The sequence below is a fragment of the Lepeophtheirus salmonis genome, chromosome 1 (genome assembly GCF_016086655.4).
Source record: "Lepeophtheirus salmonis chromosome 1, UVic_Lsal_1.4, whole genome shotgun sequence".
Lineage (NCBI taxonomy): Eukaryota > Metazoa > Arthropoda > Copepoda > Siphonostomatoida > Caligidae > Lepeophtheirus > Lepeophtheirus salmonis.
Window position 1 is genome coordinate 40192392 of NC_052131.2, and position 16338 is coordinate 40208729.

At 30.7% G+C, this 16338-nt stretch overlaps 1 long non-coding RNA gene across 1 annotated transcript; it reads left to right on the plus strand.

Moving 5' to 3' along the window:
• LOC121127974 (uncharacterized) lies at window positions 1-6472 on the plus strand. Its single transcript, XR_005867998.2, has 3 exons — window positions 1-212; window positions 391-997; window positions 6177-6472. It is a non-coding gene; the product is annotated as an uncharacterized lncRNA (long non-coding RNA).
• The last annotated feature ends 9866 nt before the right edge of the window (window positions 6473-16338 follow it).

Below are 16338 nucleotides of genomic sequence, written 5' to 3' on the forward strand. Positions count from 1 at the left end.
TTGTACTTACATCCATAAATATGTTTTAAATACATACTGAAAAAAAAAAAAATACCAAATATATATTTGTATATTATATAATACATAACAATTGATGACGATGATGTTACTTCAACCTTCATTCACTAAAAGACACCAGTCATTGAACGATGTATGTACTAGGTTCTCTCATTTCCCGAAAAATTGTCTTTGAGTATTTATAATGGGAACCCGTAAGTAAATAATAAATGCTGTATAATGTAAATATATATATATTTAATGTTAATTTAATTGTTCAGATGAAGTTGCAGTGATTTATATAAGTAAACATTATAGTATTACAATCCCTTCATCTGACTTAGGAATATTTTTTGAAGTCCATACATATATAAAGTATACTTTCTTTTCTAGGAATGACCGTGGTATGATCCATGTAACTCTCAACATAATGATATGAGTTATCTCAAATATCACATCACATACTGTTTTTTTTTAAACTCAAAATAATCACGATCTTCATCACTACACATCACTATAATTCATGTTACTCTCTTCATAAAAATATGAGACATCTGAAATGTTACATCTAAAACTACTTCAAAAACACATTATTATATTCAAAATATAGCAAATAGTATGTGATTCTTTTGAGTTGATTGTTGGGTAGTACATATTATTTCATTTTTCCAAGTATCAAACCGAGTGATTCGTCAATATGTATTTAACGTTTGATTTAATGAAATATATACAATTAAAATGGAGGATTTCTCGGGATTTTCATGTATGTGTAAAACCCTGAGAAATCCTGGGAAAACAGGATCTAGTGAGAGAAACTCTAGTACGACACAATACCTGACAAGTATTGAATAAACACAATGCACATAAAAGTACGCATATTACATAAAGTATGTTTAAGGGCGTGAAATAGGCTTGTTATGGACACATACCTAATTTAATATCAAACTTTAAAATAGTTTCCAAACTCTTCCCAAGATGGCAATAGCTCATTAAATCTCGGGTATGTATTTCCTTATTTAACTAATAAATCACAAAAAACTACATTCTGCTTCATTGAAGCACTGAGATAGCAGCTATATGTATGATGCATTCACCTCTCATGTACAAATAGTTACATAGCCCAATAGTATAACGTGTCAAAGGAGCAAAAAGAATGATTATCGTAAATTTAATGGGCTCTTTTTATTATCAATCTATGAGTAAAATAAAGTTAAATATATTATTCAATGAATTCATAATTATATTCGTCAATAATGATATTGAGTTACACCGATACCATGAGTTTGAAGTATATAATATTAATATTATGTAGTTTAATATGTAGGGAAGACCAGAGACAGTTGAAATACTTTGTAAAATAAAGAGTATTTGTTTTAGACATACCAAATTTTTAAATAAAAAAATTCTATCTGTGTTGTGTTAGCACAAATCCAATCCGGAAAAAATCAAGAAAAGGAAAAATACCCTTTCAATTTTTATATCCTACATCCCAATATTCCGATTTAAGTCAATTTTAATTTTTGTATTCAAAGTTCTAGGTTGAGCAGATATACTTAAGAATATTTACTATACTATGGAACATTTATTTGATTCATAAGACTTAATTTGGGCCTGATATGGCCTTATCAAATAAAATGAATTGTTGCTACTTTAAGTACAATTTGCAATGCCTCCCAAGGACTCATCAGAATAATTTGCTGAAAGCAATTGACGATAATTAATTGAAAAATACAGCAGTAATATGGAGAAAAATCATTCTAGCCTGTCTTTTTGTTAACGATTAACATCTTTAAATAATTAAAATAAAGTTTATTGAAAGTTTTTTACTTTTAGTTAATCTCCATTTTCGAATTTAGTTTTTTATCTGACGAACTTGCTTTTGTCAGTCTTGTTTTACTTGTGTAGAAAAACGACGTTATTTGTCTCTAGAGCGTTGTCAAGTGACGTCAGCATTGTAGATGTCGGCCATCTAGGGGTACTATAATATTATGTTTTATGATAATATTTTTCTTTTTAAATATAAAATTAAGGATAATTATACAGTTCTGGCGCCGTGTATTTGATTCAATACAAATATGACTGTTTTTCTTTTTCATCAAGTAGCATTCAATACAGGTGTTAAGTTATTTTTTATATTCAAGCCATTTGATGAAGTTTCTTCAATGTGACTCCCAAACATGGCGTTACATTCAAAAGGGCATCAACAAATTGAAAAAAAAAATTCTTTGCTAAGCGGTGTGACATTCGGTAGCTTGTTGTTTAAAAAAATGTCAACTGCTGAGAAAAATGTTCTCAGTACCCTCTGTACCTATATTATTTATCCAATAATATTATCCTTCAGGGAGTTGTATTATTTTACCGCAAGACGGTGTGACACTCTGTTGTTTTGTTTACAAACTAATACCGGGTGGTACATTGAAATCTCAACACTTACTAATTCAATAATTAATGAAGGCTGGGTGATTGAAATGAATTCATATTTCAATATATTGAAATATGAATTCATTTACAAATTGAGAAAATGACACTCGATAATAATTGACGCATTTCCATTCGCGCTCTCCAAGCAGTTTAGCGTCTCCAGGACGTCCAAAACGTTGGAGAGGAAGAAAGTGAGGGTCAAAAAGGCCAAACTGGATCCGGAAGTGTAAAAAAAACAACTCAGGCAGCCCATGAGGGCCCATGCAAGAGATCTCGAGGTTTCACATCAAACTGTCCAAAGAGCTATAAAAAAACCTGTGGAAAGAGTATTGTGAGTGTGCAGTCTGGAGAGGCCACTTTTGAAGCAAGAAACACATCTCCATTTTTCAAGGCTCTTTTGAATGAGGCTTTAAAGTTATTTTGCACTCTTTTTTGACACTTTTGGTAATCCCACAGCCCTGATAACAAGCTCCTTGACATGCAACCAAAAGGCCTGCAGTATAGGGACACGTAATTCATTTGTTTCAGCCTCTCCTTTAGTATAAATCTTTATCACAATATCCCCATTTTTATCCTAAGGAATATGATTTTGATTAAATGAAATCGGGGGGAATTGAGGATCGACATCGGAGTAATTCCAGCAAATGTCTTTGTTCCACTTCAAATGTGTGTTTTATAAACTGTACCGGGTCTTCCCTACATATCATAGGTTATTATGTTATGTAAACATAATATTATATGGATGTGAAGTTTTATGCAGAAGATTTTTATTTAAAAATATTTGAATTACACAAGTTAAATATATATATTTACCTATGACATCATCACATGTCTATTTATATAGATATGAAGATGTAACTATAAAACTTAAAAGTGGAGATGGGACGATTCCAAAAAATCCCGATGCCGATTCCATTGCAATTCAAGTAAAAATTCATGATGACGATTCTTGAATATTTTAAATAATAGTTAAAAAAATATCATATTCTACAGGATTATATTTTTTTATTGGGGGGGAGGAGGTGCTTCTAAAAATTAAATTTCATTATATTTCTTTTTTGACTTTTTTTTTCAAGTATACCATTAGATATTTAAATTTTTTTCGAAAAATTCCCTACGAAAATTAAAAAAACCCATGGCTATTCCCAAAAAATAAAATTTTGAGGCTTTTTTTTTCCAAAATCTACAGCTGCCCACAAAAAAGTAAATTTTTTCAACAAAGAAATTTCCGAAATTCACAGTTGTTCACAAAAAATAAAGTTTTTTGGTAAAAAATTTCACAAATACATAGTTGTTTAGACAAAATGAATTTTTTTTTGGTACAAAATCAAATTAAATTTTAAATATTCAAGAAAAAAAACAATTCCTTTTTTTATATGTACCTTTCTGCAATAATTCATTATTATTACAGTCAGATTATTATAAACGTAAAGGAAAAAAGTCGACACTATATGTTATAAATAAAGCAATCACAAAAAAGAAAAAAAAGGATTTGAGAAAATAAATAGAAAACACTATTAAAAAAGAGGATTTGACAAATTAATGAAATAATAATCTAATCAAAAAATAAATACAATTAAACAATCACGGAACGGATTTAAAAAAACTAAATTCGTTAAGCTATATTTGTGTAGAGTTTAATGGTTTTAAAATTAGAATTTGTAATTATGTAATTATTTGGATACAATTCTGAACGGAAGAACAACGTCATTACAACAATATTCCCCCCTCCCCCCTCTTGGGTTGTCCCTCTCCCTAGATAGTGTGTGAATCTATTAGACATTAGTAATTTCTAATAGACTCACACTAAAATGTCAGATTATCGACAATTACTTGCAGTCACGAATAACATGGGCGAGCGGTTTTTTTACAGTCCTTGGAAGGTGACTCTCTCTCAATATAATACACTCTAAAGGCGACCCGGCGACACCAAAACCGTTCTTGGATTCCTGGTTCCGATTAACCCTCCCATCACTACTTAAAAGTAGTCATATTTCAAATCAAATCATTATATAATAACGTCAAAAGCTTATACAATTTCTTCTAGATGTATGTGTAGGCTACAATAAGTAGAAAATGCAATGCTTTTTGCATTAGGTACCTATTTATGCATGCCTAGAGCTTTAAATCATGCGACCTGGCGGTATGTAAAAAATAAAGCGAAAATTAACATAGTATCAGAATAATTGGCAATTGGAATAATGTTTGGCAAAATACAGCTTAGCAGTCAATATGTTTTATTAGATTAGCTATTAGCAAGGAAATTAACACTCTGTATCTAGCAAAGACAAGGACAAGAATTCAGGGTTGTCTGCAGGGGGTGGGCTGGAGGGACTGAATTTTTTTTCCAAAAAGTTTTATCTTTTGTTAATAGCTGTGGAATTTTGAAATTTTTTTCAAGAAAATGTAATATTTGAAGTTTAATGTTTGAATTTCTTTTTCCAAAAAATTAAAATTTAATAATTAAATTTTTTTCCCAAAAAGTATAATATTTTAAGTTTTTTTCCCATAGAATTTAATATTATAAATTTTTTTCCAATAACTTTAATTTTTGTGAATACCTGTGGATTTGTGAAATTTTTTGAAAACAATTTAATATTTTTTCAAATAATTTTAATTTCTTGTGAAAAGCTGTGGATATTTGAAATTTTGTTCAAAAAATTTATTTTTTTGTGAATAGCTGATTTGCGATTTTTTTTTTCAAATTTTAGAAATCTAATCTTTTAAATTATTTACCTAAAAATTTAATTTTTTGAGAATGGCTATGGATTTTAGTATTTTTTTTCCAAAAAAATGCTAAAAACAAAGACCTTTTGGATTCCACGATTGAAGAAGTCTACGTCCCTATTGGTAATAAACCTAACCAGCTAATTTTCACAAGCTTCTCTTGAGGCCACTTTTGTACCGTCAAGAAAATTTAATAATGTTTGAAAAGGTGATATTCACTTTGTAACAGGTCTGGAATATGCGATGTGTGCAATATATCCTCCCTTCAAAGCTCTCTGGGCTCCTGGAGTATCGTTAAAGATGTGTGGGTCTTGATAGAATACAACACCATTTCTATTGGCAAATTTTGTCTGCTTCTGGTGGATCACCTACTTCAAACAGATTAATTTTTGACAATATAAGTCCAAATTGAGTGTTTTACCCCGATGGGAACAGTTCTAGTGAATTATTCCTTTCCAATCCCATCAAACACAAAGTATAATCTTTTTAGCCGTTAATTTGGGCTTGGCGATCTTGTGAGGTTCTTCACCGTGCTTTGACCACAATCTTTTTCGGCTGTTGTTCTCGTAAATGGCCCATTTTTCATCGCCAGGTAATTTGGTACTTCACTATTTTGAAGTATGAGAATTCCAAAAATGAAGTCAAAATTAGAATATTTAAATTTATTTATGACCTCAAATTTGATTTAAAAAAAAAATCAATTACAATAGCCCAACTCTTACGAATATGAAACCTTAGGAAATTTGTTTTACATAACTAGGGGTGTCACTGTGCCAAAAATCGTGTTGGCTTTTTTATCATAGCTCCCAGGGTGGGATCTCAAAGTTAGATTACTTTTCTCTATAAATTTAGTCTTTATATAATAATATTATTAGTCGTTTTTATATCTTAAACTTATTTTATGATTTATATAGACTGAAAAAAGAAAACTGAACTACAGTAATTCATATTATTGATTAAAAGTTTATAGTATATCACTTGTTTATAAAGTTGGATATAATATTAAAATAGTTTGATCATTCTTTTTGTAGACTTTGAACTGTCGTCATTTTCCTCTTGCTACTGCTGTTATCACAATGTTGTCGATAACCCCTTTTTAGGATTTAAAGCCCCCCAAGTGTCGATTGTTTCCTGTTCTATCAGAAAGAAGAGGTTGTGAGTGAGCAAAAAAGGTCACTGTGAGTAGATACCACAAAAAGGATTACTTTGATAAGTAAAAGTACAGTAATAAATAGAAGGATAATGTATAAGGAAATCTGCCCCTAGGTTTTAACAGAAAAGAAGGGCAAACTCCGGATCTTTAGACCATAATAAACTCCATGAAAAAATTGCTTATCATCTTCTAACTACAAGGTCATTAGAAAAACCATACATTCTCAGAAGTAAACCTTGGATTTGACTCCGATTCGGAACCATATGTTCGACAAGTCTTGGAACATTAAATCAAAAATTCAATTGTCAAAACGACCAAATCCTGGCCTCATCATCGAAAGATGTATCCTTAGGCCAAAGAACAATTCCAAAACGGGTTAGTAGTCGATCCCTTTTAGTTTTGGGAGAGATGTCATGTAAAAGAGATAAGCTTCTTTTGGTTTTATTCTAGAGGGCATCCGTATGAAGATGGGTGACTACATTTGATATGTTCTGGAGCTAGTGGTCCTTCCGTGGCTTAAAACCAATTCATTTAAAATGATTAAGGGGACCTTTCAGCAAGATGGATCTCCAATGCATACCATGGTTCAATGACAAGAGTGGCTTAAAACAAATATTCCTTTTTGGGAAAAATCTATGTAGCCCCTTTCGAGTCCCAATTTTAACCCCTTCCACTACTTTGTGTAGGGGTATCTCGAGTCGAAGGTAAATCCTCGTCCATATTTAAATTTGGAAGATCTTCATGACTCAATTAAGAAGGAATGGGCGAAACTTCCCCAATTTATGGTGCGTGAAGCATGTGAAGCAGTTCAATCATGTCTAAGGGAGGTAGTCGATAAAGGAGGCTGTTATATTCAATAATTTATAAAATATGGAATAAAATTTAATACATTTTCTAAAATATTTACGATCAATCTGTCACTTAATATAAAAAATTAAAAAAGGTTTAAAACTCATGGTCACCCCTGTATATCTATGCATAATATTTATGCCGAATACATTGCATTCTTTTTTCTCATTAACTTATCATTGTCTTCCATAAATGACATTAACAGTTTTTAGGATATTTTAGAGCCTCTTGTCATTAAACATCGTGCCAAACAAATAAAATATGAGATATTGTTCCTCTATCAGAGCCAAATAGTTCATGGATTTATAAAATTAGTATTGTAATACCAAGGCTGGAGATTGAGTGGAAAATTACTATTCATACTAGGTGCTCATTTTTGAGCACCTGAACGCAGAAAAAATTAATAATTAACAGAAAAAATCTTTAAAAAGAATCTATCGTTTATATCTTTACTCCTGCTATATTTTTCTCTAATCACATATTTTACCTCAGGACTAAAACTCGACCAAATGACGAAACAATGAACACAAGATCAATTTTGGCCATATTTAGTTAGCAAAGAGAATACTTTTTTGTCGGTTAGAGGTGCTGATGGTATTATTTTTACCTTTAGAAGTAACTAATCAACCTCTTCTAAAAAAGTGAATATAAGATAAAATAAACATTTTTTCTAAATAAAAAATTATATTAAACCTCTGTCAGTGAGCATTTTTAAAATATTCCTTCCATTTTGCACCCGTAAATATCAAGTAAAATCCTAAAAATACTAGTATGAAAATAAGACATAAAGGAAAAATAATTCTTATTTTAAAATAATCTTCAAAACATAAGTATAGGATTTTAAAAAGATGTAATTTGTTATTATTATAATATAAGCACCTTCACCGAATTTTGGAGATCAAATAAGTAATCATCCATTTTTGATGAGGTTGCGTACATTATATAGAATAAAAGCTGTTATATATGTTATATTATTGCAGCTACCGTTGTATGATAAGTTATATAGATTTTATCTCTATGGGTTGAGTCCCTCTATTAAAAAAAAGAAGAATCCAAGAAATCATAAGGAACGACTTTTAAGCTACTATGTTATTAATTAACCACTAATATCCACTAATCCTTGATTAAAAAATAGCTAAGTAGAATAATAGATTAAAAAAAAAGCATTATCCAGATAAATAAAGAGTTGTATAGATTTAATGCTTCAGGGGCATACTGAAAAGTATTGACAATAAAATACAGATTCAAAGAAATAATTTTTTTTATAAATCAAGGGATGTATAATATCCCAGTTCATCAAGAATAAGTTAAAGACGACCCTGAATGTTTTTTTCTGCAAATGGGCTTCGTATTTTTTTTTTCTAATAAAAATATATATGTAAAAAGAATAAATCCACTTAATACTCACACTTTTTACAATATTTCAATATTATACTTCTCTTGAATTACCTATGTATATTATAATGAAAATAAAGCCATTAAAGTATATTAATAGATTTTTGGAATTTTTTCGAAAAAAAAAATCAAAAATTAATATTTTGGAAAAAATTTCAAATATTAATTTTTTTATTTTTAAATCTATAGTTATTCACAAGAAATTAATTTTCTTTTTGGGAAAAAAATTTCAAAAATCCATAGCCGATATGAAAAAAATTCAAACATTAAATTTTTTAGAAGAATATCTCAAAAAGTTCTACAGCTATTGAAATATTTTTTTTTTTTTTTTTTTGAAAAAAATTCATAAATCCACAACTCCTTAAAATAAATCTAATTTCATCATACAATACTGTCCTTTTAAACACTCTTAATTTTGAGACTGTAGTAAGGATCAATTAAAGGATATGTATGTCAAATCCATTGTTCCCTCTTTTTCACAACTCTCAATCATCATGAAAAAACAAACAAACAAGCATTATGAGTGCCACTGACGAGATTTTTCATAGACGAATACTACCAGACTATGTATCTTCTTTATATTAATATATATATATATGCAAGTGAAGGTCGACATTGAAATATTTATTCTTTATTGAAGTCATGGTAACTCTTTATTATGTAATGAGCTTATCAGGTAATGTCTGACCTAGTTTGGAATATATTGACCTTAAAGGTATTTAAAAAAGTCTTATGTATACCTGCCATGCAACGCTGGATAACACACCTTTAATATACTTACATTTTAAGTAATTTATGTATGCATACTTCATCCGGATAAACCTAAGAATAACATTCAGTTTGAAGATGCTTAATAAACATTCCACCACACCAGTCACTTTTTGATTTATAAGTCAACCCCTCTATCTTTGTCTTTATGAGCTCCAAAAAACAATTTTTGTGTTTTGGGTATAGAATAAGGCTTCCTTAAATGACCATAACAATCGAAGAAGTATACTTTCGAAAAACGGCACCTCGTCTTAGCCTGATCAGGTTCAAAAGAGGAACCCAGCAAGGTGTCAACCTCCTAGGCCCAAGGCTGTGGTTAACCATTAAAGACACACACAATCAAATTGTGTAAGATTTTGATTATATGAAAAAATTAAACCTCTCATATTACCCTAGCCCCTTCCGCTTTTGTCTTTTTTTTCAGTAATAAAATGTTTTATCATGTTCTGATGGAAAAAAAAATAAACTGCACATTCTTGATGGAATGACCAAAGTATCATAACTTTTTTTGTAATTATATTACGCTTTAGCGTTAAAAAGCTACTAATTATCAACTATAATCATAAATACCTTATAATTAGTCACATATCAAAAATTATTTGTATAGTTTTGGAATGCACTAAATATATGTATGTACATAAAATATTATATCTTAAAGTTAAAATAATTTTATTAGTATTAAAGTGTTGAAATATCACGCAACTTATAATATTTTCTATGAGGCTAGAAAGAAATTTGATACTAATATAACAAACTAAAGTATTTTTTTTTGCGAAGAAATGTATACAATGATGAATTAATATGAATGACTTCTTTATTAATGAGAAACATTATAATAAAATTATTTTCCTTAGTCCTTAGGAAACGAATTAAAATTTATGTGTACATAATATCTTTTATTCTATTTGTTAATAAACAAGGAATTTATGAAAAATTGTACTCAAAGTCTGTCGCTTCTTGTATAAATATATGTACAATGTTCATATAATGTTGAATGAAAGTTAATTAATTAATATAAATCTTCTTATAATCCCTTTTTTATTTGAATCATCTTTTAAGTTTATTTTTTAATTAAAAAAAAAATAAAGTAGACGGATAAAATATTTTGATTTATCATTAATTTCATTCCTTTCTCTATTCCCTAAAAAGTATTAGATATTTAGATTTTTATTATCATCTACTAAGGTATTAACTACCTCGAATAGGAACTCTGTACCTTCTTTCGATCGCCCTGGAACCAAATGTCATTGTCCTGTATATATTATTGTAACAATCTCAACAAATTATAAGGACAAAAAACATTCATTCAGTCTAATTTCATAACAATGGAAGAAGAATACTCGGAGCTGCCTGAGATTCAGTTCTAGTGGGAGGAACGGAAATGCATAATACTTATAAGTACTCCAATATCTGTATACAAGTGATGGAGAAGACTGTGATACCCTGGATTACCCAAGTAGCCAAGGTTGTCGCTGGTGTGGCAGAAGGACTCTGCAACCTCCCATGTGACCAACAAGGCCTAACTTAAGGAGAACTGCTGTGATTTTGTGACCAAGAAAGAGTACCCCCCCCCAGTAGCTCACTAATAGGTGTACCCACACAACTAAGGTAACCTACACCAGTCGCTCTTACATATAAATTTCAACATTATTGATTTGATTGCCATATGTACAATGCACATATGTGTACTGCCTAAGAGACGAATATATCCAAATGTATGTAATAATCATATTTAAATTCAATAAAATATTAACATAACTCATTTGCAAATCAAATATTGTACATAGGTACGATAGGGCATGAACACACCAAAATATATATGCTATCCATAAAGTTTTGTGAGTTTCTGTAGCCTGGGCTAACATAAGTATATATTGCTTGAGGCGTTGGTGTCTTCTCTATGTGATAATTACAAGGAGTTGTATTGTTTTGTCGCAATACGGATCCACTCTCTGTAATATAAATGTAAACAACGCTTTTGCCTTATTCTATCAAAAATATTACAAGGAATGTACATTGGCGGTTTCATTTCATATATATATCCATAGCTTTTAACCAGAAATTAATTTTTAGCAAAAAAAATATCAAAGATTAGTTGCTGTTGACAAAAAGTTAAATTTCTCGCGAAAAAATTTCAATGATTGAATTTTATCTAACTTTTTTTTCAAAAATCCACAGCTATTCACAAAAAATTACAATTTTCTGAAAAAATTGAGCAAATCCATAGCTATACACTGCTTGAATAATTTGCCAGAATGATTTTTTTTAAAGAAAATAAATCATTCCAAAAAAAACTCCTATTTCGCTGTAAAATTTTTTCATCCTGACCAAAATAATTCTAGTTAAAATATATTTTTTTAGGGGACTATATGAAATTTTTCATGTAAGTGCTATGGAATACACTTAGATGCTTACTATAATTGATACTTTTTTTGCTAATAAACATTTTATATGCTTCAAGTAAAGCAACAATAAAAAAATATACAACCTATAAAGTTTTTATTTCAGTATTATATTGCTTTAATAATTATACGACAACATCAAAAACATATATCACCTATTTTTTTTCTAAGTAAATATTTATTTACAAAAGTATAATTTGTCTATTATTGTGATTTAGGGAAAATTTGTCAATAATTTCGTAATTCTCCATACTCTTGATACATTTATTGATAGCATAGCTAAATCATTTGTACGATTATCCCCACTGCTATTTCTCAAATAGTTTTTTTAGTTACTTAATGCATGAAAAACTTCTTTCACAGCTAACTGATGTTACAGGAAGGGTTAAAGAAATGCCAATTAGCTTAAATAAATCGATAAAATCCTCTCTATAAGGACGAAAGAGATGGAAAAAATCTTTTGAACATTGTCTCTGAAGGGCTTTTCTTTCCATGATTCGTCACACATGATGAAGTTCCACAGTCAAATCGTCTTCATTAATTCCATAAAGCATTGTCATGGGTAAGAGCACATTCTTGCCTAAGAAAGTTGAATGCCTTGGGGAAAGTGCCTGAACTCCTTTCATTATATTATTGTTTTCCAAGGAAAAGTGAAGCCTCATCTCCATAATTAATCGGTCAGTCCAGCACATCCAAGTTTTTAGTTTTTTAATGGAAAACATGGATACATCCCTTCCAATTTTTGTTCAGAAAATGATGGCTTGCAAAACAGAATATACAATCCTTTGTAACATTATATTCTTGCCAGTTAAAAAGAACAAACAAACCTTTGTTAAAACAACGCATTTGAGTACCATATTGTCTTGAGGGATGCCTTGAAAGCAAAGGTTGTCGCGGATCATCTCTTGGATGAGAACTGACATCAATAATAAAATCTTGGTTCGATATATTAACACTTGAATTTGCATTTGTATTTGCATCCATATCTTCAATGAAGCCATCAACTCCCCCATTCGATCCATGTTCTTCATATTTTTCCAATCATGAAGTGGTGGCTGTATCTTTTGATATTGATTGATCTTGTATCACTATCACCCATATCTTGAATGTATTCCAATCGAGGTCGTTTGCGGATCAAAATGCGTTCCATTATTAAATTATAATATATAGTCGAGATTGATCGTAATATTTAATTACTTTGTTTGTATACAGCGTACACTTAACATATAAAATCCTCAAAAAACAGGTTTACTTAATGTTCAGAGGGATATACTATTATTTAATATTCAATCATATTTTGAATAACAAAAAAATAGTTCGGAAGTTTTTAGATAATCAGTAATGAAATAATTACCATAATTGATAATTAGTTATAAATAAACAGATTGAACCTGTTCTTGGGAAGATTCAAGCTTGCTCAATCCTTTATTTTGATTTGATATTTTCTATTTAAATGTATATGAAAGGAAGCCTAGGGTACTATTTCATAACTCTTGTTAGTGAACAGTGAAAAATGTAACCAGAACCGTTTTCGGAGGCTTAAGAACCCATATTAAAAATTTCAGGGAAATCCACCAATTATTTTGACCGTAATTGAAGAAAAACATACACATACTCTCATTAAATATATAGATCACCTACATTAAATACAGAGAATAATTGAGGCCTCCTCTTCCAACAGAATCAACAAATTTAGATTTATCACAAAATATTTACATAAGAAATTACTAAATGAGTCGATTTAAGGTATTATAACCCTAGGTAGATATCGGGAGAGAAGTGCAAATTTTTGGAAAATGATTGTAATATACAGGTTTGTAAGCGTTCCGAAATTTTGGCTTTCCGTTAAACGTTCCGGTCTTCTTCGTTCAGCCATTATTTCTGTTCCGTACTGCATTCCAATCGTACCGTAGTACCCTATTCACTGTACGACAGCAAATCGCGACTTTCACTTTGACGTTGTCATGGATACCTCATTTGACAACTATATTTCAAGATTTTTTAACACAATAATTCAGTGAGTATTAGTCTTCAAATAAGCTACAACTTAGAAAAATCGGTTTTTTTTATTGTCGAGATGGAAGCCAAAAGGCAAAGTAGGACAGATTTGATTTGCACCCAGCATAGTAACAATGCATGAAAAACTGGACCGTGGACTAGTCAAGAAACTCCAAGAACGACCTCTACCTCGCCTACGCCATCGATGAGGTTCCGCCAGTCAACCAGAATATGTTCCTAGCCTCTGCGATGATATTGAGAATCGTGGCATCAGAGGCATTGGTTCCCGAAAGTCATAAAAATCGAAGTCAATCAGTATCAGGGCGTCGTCAAGGAGGTGCTCTTGTCCTGGGTGAAATCCAACTCCCCAGAGGGAAACTATGTGTTCCAGCAGGACTATACTGCATCCCTCGCTAACCGAAGGGAAGAAGAATTTATTATTTTTTGTAGAAAATTTGCTTACATTCACGGCCAAATGATGAGCCTCGGCCCCATGATTCAGAATTATTGAACTGGTCAAGTTTATATGTTCGAGTTAAGGTATAGTAGTAGAAACTTTCATGTTCGATAAGAGCCTTCAAAAGTGTCCCACTAACCCCCCTGAGCCACTGTCATAAAATAGGTATCCCCATAGTTCGTTTTTGCTTTATCAGCCCTTTAAATTATATTTAATAAGTACTTTTGGAACAAAACATATCTGCTACACTTTGCTAGTATTGGAAATCATTTGCCCATAATGGATCGAATTTGCATTTTTTAGAAAAGAATTTCACTGTTGATCCAGTATTCAACAGGTAAAGTGCCCGTGTGGTGGCCTTCAATGACAACAAGGACATGGTTGAGGAGCTTCAGACAATCACCAAAGTCAAACATCCAGCATCTGTGATGATGTTTGGTGCCATTACATCAAATGGGGCAAAAATGGATCTAATTTGGTTCAAAACTGGTTTCCGACTTAAATCAGAGGCCTACTTGGAGATTTTGAAGGACAAGGTCCTTCCATAAGCCCTCAAGATCTCTAATGGGGGCCCTTTATCTTCTAGCAGGATGGCGCACCTGCCCATACCTCTGGAATGACTCAGGATTGGCTTGCTGCCAACATGCCATTTTGTAACAAAAACATTTGGCCACCTCAGTCACTTGATTTGAATCCCCTTGACTACAGTGTGTGGTGGCAAATTGAGAAGAAGGCCTGTGCTACCCGCCACCCGAATTTTGACTCATTGACGGCTAGCGTCAATGAGCAATGGGCAGCCATGGAATAACATTACATCATCAATGTGTGCAAGGCTTTCCACGGGCGCTTGGAGGGTGTCATAGCAGCTGATGGCCGTTATATTATAATAAATTCTCTATTATATAATTCTCAAAAAAAAAATACGTCATACGAATTTTATTACATATTTAATTATTTGGCACAAATAGTCCGCTTATTTATGCAATTACCGGTATACCCGGTAATATAAATGACTGTTCCTTGTTGTTGTTGAAGATCCTACAAATTCAGTTTCAGAGTTAGGAGATTTTCTATAATTGTCTGGAATGACTTATAATTTGCATGTCATATTCACAGAGATAAGATATTATCATTTTTTTTGCCTATGTATAGATGGAATTGAATGATGTGAATTGTGTCAAATAAGGAAACAATTTATGTTAAAGTATTATTCTTTTAATATTTACAATTGAGTAGACTCACTTACTCCTTATTTTTAGTATGTACATCCCGGATTGATAAGGTGAGACGAATTCACTATTAGTTTATTCATTTTTTTTTGCACAACCTAAAATCATTTTGTTATTTTAGAGGCAGATATCTTATATCGATTCATGTAAAACTATTTCTTGATAAATACGGGTCATTTCTGTATTTGTAAATCATAGATCTGTTTTAGAAGTTTGATTTTCTGAAGTAACATTGTGCCATAACAAAGTAACGGAAAGAAGCATAGAAAAATATCTTCTACCTTTATGTTGTTTGAAGAGATGAGACATTCGATAAATGAAATCCTTCACGTAAATTTTACACATGCGTCAAGTTAAAAATCAGAAGAAAAAAAATGCATTTTGGATTCGTAATTTATTTTCAGTAACAATAATTTTAGTTATTATTATTATTCTATAACCTCTTAGGTTCAAAAAATTGACCTTTCTTGGAGGGAAATTAACCTTTCTCTACTTTACTTACAAAAATCTATGAAAACAAAAACTTACATCCAGCTGACGTTCAAATATCATACAATGTCATTATCTTTTTGTTGTTAATTCATGTTGCTTCAACACCTGATACAAAATATTTTTACCAAAATCATTTATTTGCATTTGACATTTTAATTTTGACAATAGTCAACTAAGTTTTTAAACTACATATGCATCTTTTATCTTCAAACTTGTACACTTATTTCAAATATGAGATTTTTATGACACAAAAAATATTCATTCAAAGTTGGAAAATAAAACAAAAGATAAATTATAGAAACATAAGAGCTTCAAAAGATTATCTTGTTAGTACAAGAAATATTTTTGTACGTACTAGTCAGCAGTTTTTCAAAATTTATAATTAATTTAGCTGTTGTCTCTTATAGTCATGAAAAGGCCTTGAACATTGATCTGTTGAACATAAACATT